This window comes from Salvelinus sp. IW2-2015, linkage group LG28 (assembly GCF_002910315.2).
Source record: "Salvelinus sp. IW2-2015 linkage group LG28, ASM291031v2, whole genome shotgun sequence".
Classification (NCBI taxonomy): Eukaryota; Metazoa; Chordata; class Actinopteri; order Salmoniformes; family Salmonidae; genus Salvelinus; species Salvelinus sp. IW2-2015.
This window is the reverse complement of record NC_036868.1, coordinates 9398060-9404390: the sequence shown is the minus strand read 5'-3', so window position 1 is coordinate 9404390 and position 6331 is coordinate 9398060. Positions and strand designations below refer to the sequence as shown.

At 52.6% G+C, this 6331-nt stretch overlaps 1 protein-coding gene across 1 annotated transcript in view; it reads right to left on the bottom strand.

The window, feature by feature from the left end:
- Nucleotides 1–6331, bottom strand: part of LOC111954145 (DNA polymerase zeta catalytic subunit) — a 160210-nt gene that overhangs the window by 78680 nt on the left and 75199 nt on the right.

Sequence of the window (6331 nt, the reverse complement as noted above, 5' to 3'; positions counted from 1 at the left end):
ACGAGAGATGGGAGGGTGGGAGAGAGAGGGTACCGGGATGAGAGAGGGATATGGAATGAGAGCGAGAGATAGGGATGAGAGAGTGGGGGATCGAGCAGAGAGGGGGAGGGAGGGCAGAATGACAGAGAAGGGGTTGAGAAGGGATGATGGGGAAATGAGAAGACGAGAGGGTAGGGAAGTTCGAATGAGGAGAGGTGGGGAAGGATGAGGGAGAGGAGGGAGGGATGTGGGAATAAGAGAGAGGGGGAGGGATTGGGGAATTGAGAGCAAGAAGGGATGGGGAAGAGGAAGGAATGGAGAGGGTAGGATGGGGAATGGAGTAGAGCAGAGGGGGGCATGGGGAATGGAGATGAGAGAAGAGGGGATGTGTGGGAGATGGGGACACAGGTGAGGGGGAGGAATAGGAGGGGATGGGAATGGGGGAAATGAGGATGGAATGAGAGGGGGAGGGATGGGGAGATGAGAGGGAAGGAGGAGATGGGGAATGAGCACGGGCAGAGAGGAATGGAGGAGGAGGGCGAAGTGGCTGGAGAGGGAGGGAGGGTTATGACGAGGGATGGAGTGAATGAGGGGGGAGGGAGTGTGGGAATGAGAGAGAGAAGGGCGAGGATGGGGGAATAGAGAGATGGGAGCGGAGGGGGGGTGGGGAATGAGAGGGTATGGATGGAAATGAAGAGGAGAGAAGGGGAGGGAGGGGAATGAGAGAGTAGAAGGGGAGGGATTGGGGAATGAGAAGAGAGGGAAGGTGGGGAATGAGAGAGGATGGATAGGAAATGAGAGAGAGGGAGGGATGGGGCTGAAGGGGAGGGATGGGGAATAAGAGAGGGAGAAGGGGAGGATGGGTGAACTGAGAGAGAGAAGGGGAGGGATGGGGAATGAGAGAGAGAGGGGAGGGTGGGGAATGAGAGAGAAAGGATGGGGGAATGAGAGAGAGAGGATGGGGAATGAAGAGAGAGAAGGGGAGGAAGATGAGAGAGAGGGGAAGGGATGGGGATGAGAGAGATGGGGGGAGGGATGGGGAATGAGAGGGATGGATAGGAATGAGAGAGAGAAGGGGAGGGATGGGGAATGAGAGAGAGGAATGGGGAGGATGGGGATGAGAGGGAGGGAGGGAGGGATGGGGATGAAGAGGGGGGAGGGAGGGATGGGGAATGAGCGAGAGGAAGGGAGAATAGGGAGAGAGGGGGTGATATGAGAGAGAGAAGGGGAGGGATGGGAATTAGAGAAGTGGAGGGATGGGAAATGAGAGAGAGGGGGGAATGGGGAATGAGAGGAGGAGGGAGGGATGGGGAATGAGAAGGGAGGGAGGATAGGGAATCGAGCCAGACGGATAGCGAGAGACTTACGGAGATTTGGCCGAGCGCGGACGAAGGTTAAGGACCGAATGACAGAGAGGAGGGTTTGAGAGGGGAGGGATGGGGAATGAGCGAGAGGGGGAGGAATGGGGAGAGAGAGAGGGGGGAGGGATGGGGAATGAGAGGGAGGGGGGGGGGATGGGGAATGAGAGGGGGGATGGGGATGAGAGAGGGGGGAGGGATGGGGAATGAGAGAGAGAGGGGGGAAGGGTGGGGGAATGAAGAGTAGCGCACCCAAGCGGGAGGGATGGGGAATGAGAGAGTTCGACAGGGGAGGGATGGGAATAAGAGAAGGTGGAGGGATGGGAACTGAGAGAGAGGGGGGGATGGGGATGAGAGAGCGAAGGGGAGGATGGGGAATGAGCCGGGGGGCTGGGGAATGAGAGAGAGAGAGTGGGGGGGGATGGGGAATGAGAGCCGAGGGAGGGATGGGGAATGAGAGAGCGAAGGGAGGGATGGGGAATGAGAGAGGGAGGGGAAGAGGGACTGGGGAAATGAGAGGGGAGGGGCTGGGGAATGAGAGAGGAGGGAGGGATGGGGAAATGGGGGAGAGAGGGAGAGATTGATGGATCAAGAGCTAAGGGAATGAGTAGGGAGGTGAGGATTAGGGGATCGAGAGAAGGAGGGGGAGAGAGGGTTTAGGGAATGACAGAGAGAGGGTATGAGAGGGACGGCGACTGCGCGGATCGCAGCGACGACGACGCGCGCGCGCGCTGGGGAACTGAGACGAGCAGCGGGGGAGGGGATGGGGAATGAGAGAGGGAGGGATGGGAGATGAGAGAGAGAAGGAGGCAATGGGGTCGAGAGGGACCAGGGGAGGGATGGGGAATGAGAGGGGGGGATGGGGAAATGAGAGGAGGATGGGGAGGGATGGGGAATGAGAGACGAGAGCGAGGGATGGGAAATGAGAGAGCGGAAGGGGAGGGATGGGGAATGAGAGGGGGGCCAATGGGGCAATGAGAGAGAGAGAAGGGGGGAGGGATGGGGAATGAGAGCGAGGGAAGGGTATGGGGCATGAGAGAGGACCCCCCCACCAAGGGGAGGACTGGGGAATGAGAAGAGGGCAGGGGAGAGGGTGGGGAATGAGAGGGGACGGATGGGGAATTGAGAGAGGGAGGGAGGGATGGGGAATGGGAAGGGAGAGATTTGGATTGTCAAGAGCCTAGGGGAGGCGCGAGAGACGCGTTGGTGGAATGAGACCCATCTCATCCCTTACCCCTCCCCAGCTCATCCCTTATCCCTCCCCATCTCATCCATTATCCCTCTCCTCCAGATCTGCATCAGGGTTGAATGACACAGCATTATGGCAGCAGCTCTCGTGTCAGTACTGTACTGAAGTGTTACAGTCAGAGTGGCATGTTGTTGCATCCCTTACCCCTCCCCAGCTCATCCCTTATCCCTCCCCATCTCATCCATTATCCCTCTCCTCCAGATCTGCATCAGGGTTGAATGACACAGCATTATGGCAGCAGCTCTCGTGTCAGTACTGTACTGAAGTGTTACAGTCAGAGTGGCATGTTGTTGCCTGCTAGCTGCTATTATGCACAGACAGACAGACCTGTGGATCACTCCAACCAGACAACTCTTTAAGAATCACTCTCACTGCAAGGAGCAGAGCTAATCCGTATGGAAATTGGCCTGTGTGTGTCTGTGCGTGCATGCGTATAACCAGCCACTCAGACCCTCCATCTTGACAAATACCCATTCATTCCCTCTCTGGACTGGACCAAATTGATTGCAAGAAGCCCTGGGTCACACAGAGCAGGAGTGTGGAGCTGTACCGTTGTGGCCAAACGTTTTGAGAATGGCACAAATATACATTTTCAAAGTCTGCTGCTTCAGTGTCTTTAGATATTTTTGTCAGATGTTACTATGGAATACTGAAGTAKAATTACAGTGTCAAAGGCTTTTATTGAGAATTACATGAAGTTGATGCAGAGTCAATATTTGCAGTGTTGACCCTTCTTTTTCCAAGACCTCTGCAATCCGCCCTGGCATRCTGTCAATTAACTTCTGGGCCACATCCTGACTGATGGCAGCCCATTCTTGCATAATCAATGCTTGGAATTTGTCAGAATTTGTGGGGTTTTGTTTGTCCGCCTGCCTCGAGGATTGACCACAAGTTCTCAATGGGATTAACGTCTGGGGAGTTTCCTGGCCATGGACCCAAAATATTGATGTTTTGTTCCCCGAGCCACTTAGTTATCACTTTTTCCTTGTGGCAAGGTGCTCCATCATGCTGGAAAAGGCATTGTTCGTCACCAAACGGTTCCTGGATGGTTGGGAGAAGTTGCTCTCAGAGAATGTGTTGGTACCATTCTTTATTCATGGCTGCATTCTTAGGCAAAATTGTGAGTGAGCCCACTCCCTTGGCTGAGAAGCAACACCACACATGAATGGTCTCAGGATGCTTTACTGTTGGCATGACACAGGACTGATGGTAGCGGTCACCTTGTCTTCTCCGGATAAGCTTTTCTCCGGATGACCCAAACAATCAGAAAGGGGATTCATCAGAGAAAATTACTTTACCCCAGTCCTCAGCAGTCCAATCCCTGTACCTTTTGCAGAATATCAGTCTGTCCCTAATGTTTTTCCTGGAGAGAAGTGGCTTCTTTGCTGCCCTTCTTGACACCAGGCCATCCTCCAAAAGTCTTTGCCTCACTGTGCGTGCAGATGACCTCACACCTGCCTGCTGCCATTCCTGAGCAAGCTCTGTACTGGTGGTGCCCCGATCCCGCAGCTGAATCAACTTTAGGAGACGGTCCTGGCACGTGCTGGACTTTCTTGGGTGCCCTGAAGCCTTCTTCACAACAATTGAACCGCTCTCCTTGAAGTTCTTGATGATCCGATAAATGGTTGATTTAGGTTCAATCTTATTGGCAGCAATATCCTTGCCTGTGAAGCCCTTTTTTTGTGCAAAGCAATGATGACAGCACGTGTTTCCTTGCAGGTAACCATGATTGACAGAGGAAGAACAATGATTCCAAGCACCACCCTCCTTTTGAATCTTACAGTCTGTTATTCGAACTCAATCAGCATGATAGAGTGATCTCCAGCCTTGTCCTCAACACTCACACCTGTGTTAACGAGAGAATCACCGACATGATGTCAGCTGGTCCTTTTGTKGCAGGGCTGAAATGCAGTGGAAATGTTTTTTGGGGATTCAGTTAATTTGCATGGCAAATAGGGACTTTGCAACTAATTGCAATTCATCTGATCACTCTTCATAACATTCTGGAGTATATGCAAATTGCCATCATACAAACTGAGGCAGCAGACTTTGTGAAAATTAATATTTGTGTCATACTCAACTTTTGGCCATGACTGTACAGAACCCCCCTCTCACAGATGAACGTAGCTGGGGAGAGAGTGAGGGGTCCAGGGGGAGCGAGGGAAGTTAGTAGGAGTTATGTAGGGGAAAACATCCCCTCTGCTATTGCCTCTGGCCCAGCATGCACTCGGCTTAACCGGAGTAGTCAATATGGACAACGCAGGGGAAGGGAGTCAGGACTGGGACTTGGGATTACGGACCAAAGGTCAACTGGGTCTTACAGTAAGAGAATAAGGCCAACATTTTCTAATGCTTTGAAACTGGGAGAACAGAACTGAGCACAGTGAAGGGGAGGCTCATTAACACAGCCTGAACCCATGTTGAGGACATGATAGAATGATAGATGCCTGGTCATGAACCCAATCCCTAACACTGTAGGGAGGATAGGAGTGGGGAACGAGAGTTTAATGAACCCTAACACTGTAGGGAGGACAGGAGTGGGGACGAGAGTTAATGAACCTAACACTGTAGGGAGGATAGGAGTGGGGACGAGAGGTTAATGAACCTAACACTGTAGGGAGGAAGGAGTGGGGACGAGAGGTTAATGAACCGCTAACACTGAAGGGAGGACAGGAGTGGGGACGAGAGGTTAAGAACCCTAACACTGAAGGGAGGAAGGAGTGGGGACGAGAGGTTAATGAACCCTAACACTGAAGGGAGGACAGGAGTGGGGACGAGAGGTTAATGAACCCTAACACTGAAGGGGGGATGAAGAGTGGGGACGAGAGGTTAATGAGCCTAACACTGAAGGGGGATAAGAGTGGGGACGAGAGGTTAATGAACCTTAACTGGTATACAACTCCTGTAAGAGAGCCTCCAGCATGGTCTGTCTCAATGCCAGGGCACTGGAGGCAGGGCACCTTACACAGGATGAACTGGGGGGTCCTCATACAAAGCGAAGCAAACAACACACAGGGGTGAGGTGATGCACATACACAGCTGACACCCCACGAAGGGATTAGACAGTCTCTTACACACAGAGGGATTAGACAGTCTCTTACACACAGAGGGATTAGACAGTCTCTTACACACGAGCAGTGAGCAGGCTGGCAGGGAGCCTAACAGATGAGACCTAGAGTGGGCCCGGAGGAGGGGAAAAAGGGCGAGCGGAGGGGGGGGGGGGCATGGATGGCAGGGCCCTGCATCATAAAATATATCCCCTAACCATTATGATGCTTCATAGTCACAGCTCCATCCCTGCAGAGCACCTGCAGAAGAGAGAGCACCACAGCCCAACCCATCAGTGGCCTGAACGACTGACGTTCAGCCTGGCTTATCCAGACATCTGTCCATAGCCGGTACGCTATGACAGAAGGGATGGATGGCAGGAGCAAACTAATAGTGTGCCACTGCTCAGCGAAAGAGGCCGAGACGATAAATAAAAACTTCTGCTTGCTTAGCCACATCTGCACCATCATTTACCTTCCTTCCCCCAGCCTTCTAATGACTTTAATGTGGACGGGTGCGTCGTAGTTCCTGCGTGTAGATGCATGGCATTCTAAACAGAGACATTCTCCTCAGACATTTACTCTCTACAGCACACTTCTGCAGGATTACACATTTTAACATGGAAATCATAATTGAGGAGAATCTCAAGTGGCTGTACCTGCCTTCTAGTCAACATCATGCATATCTACATCATGCA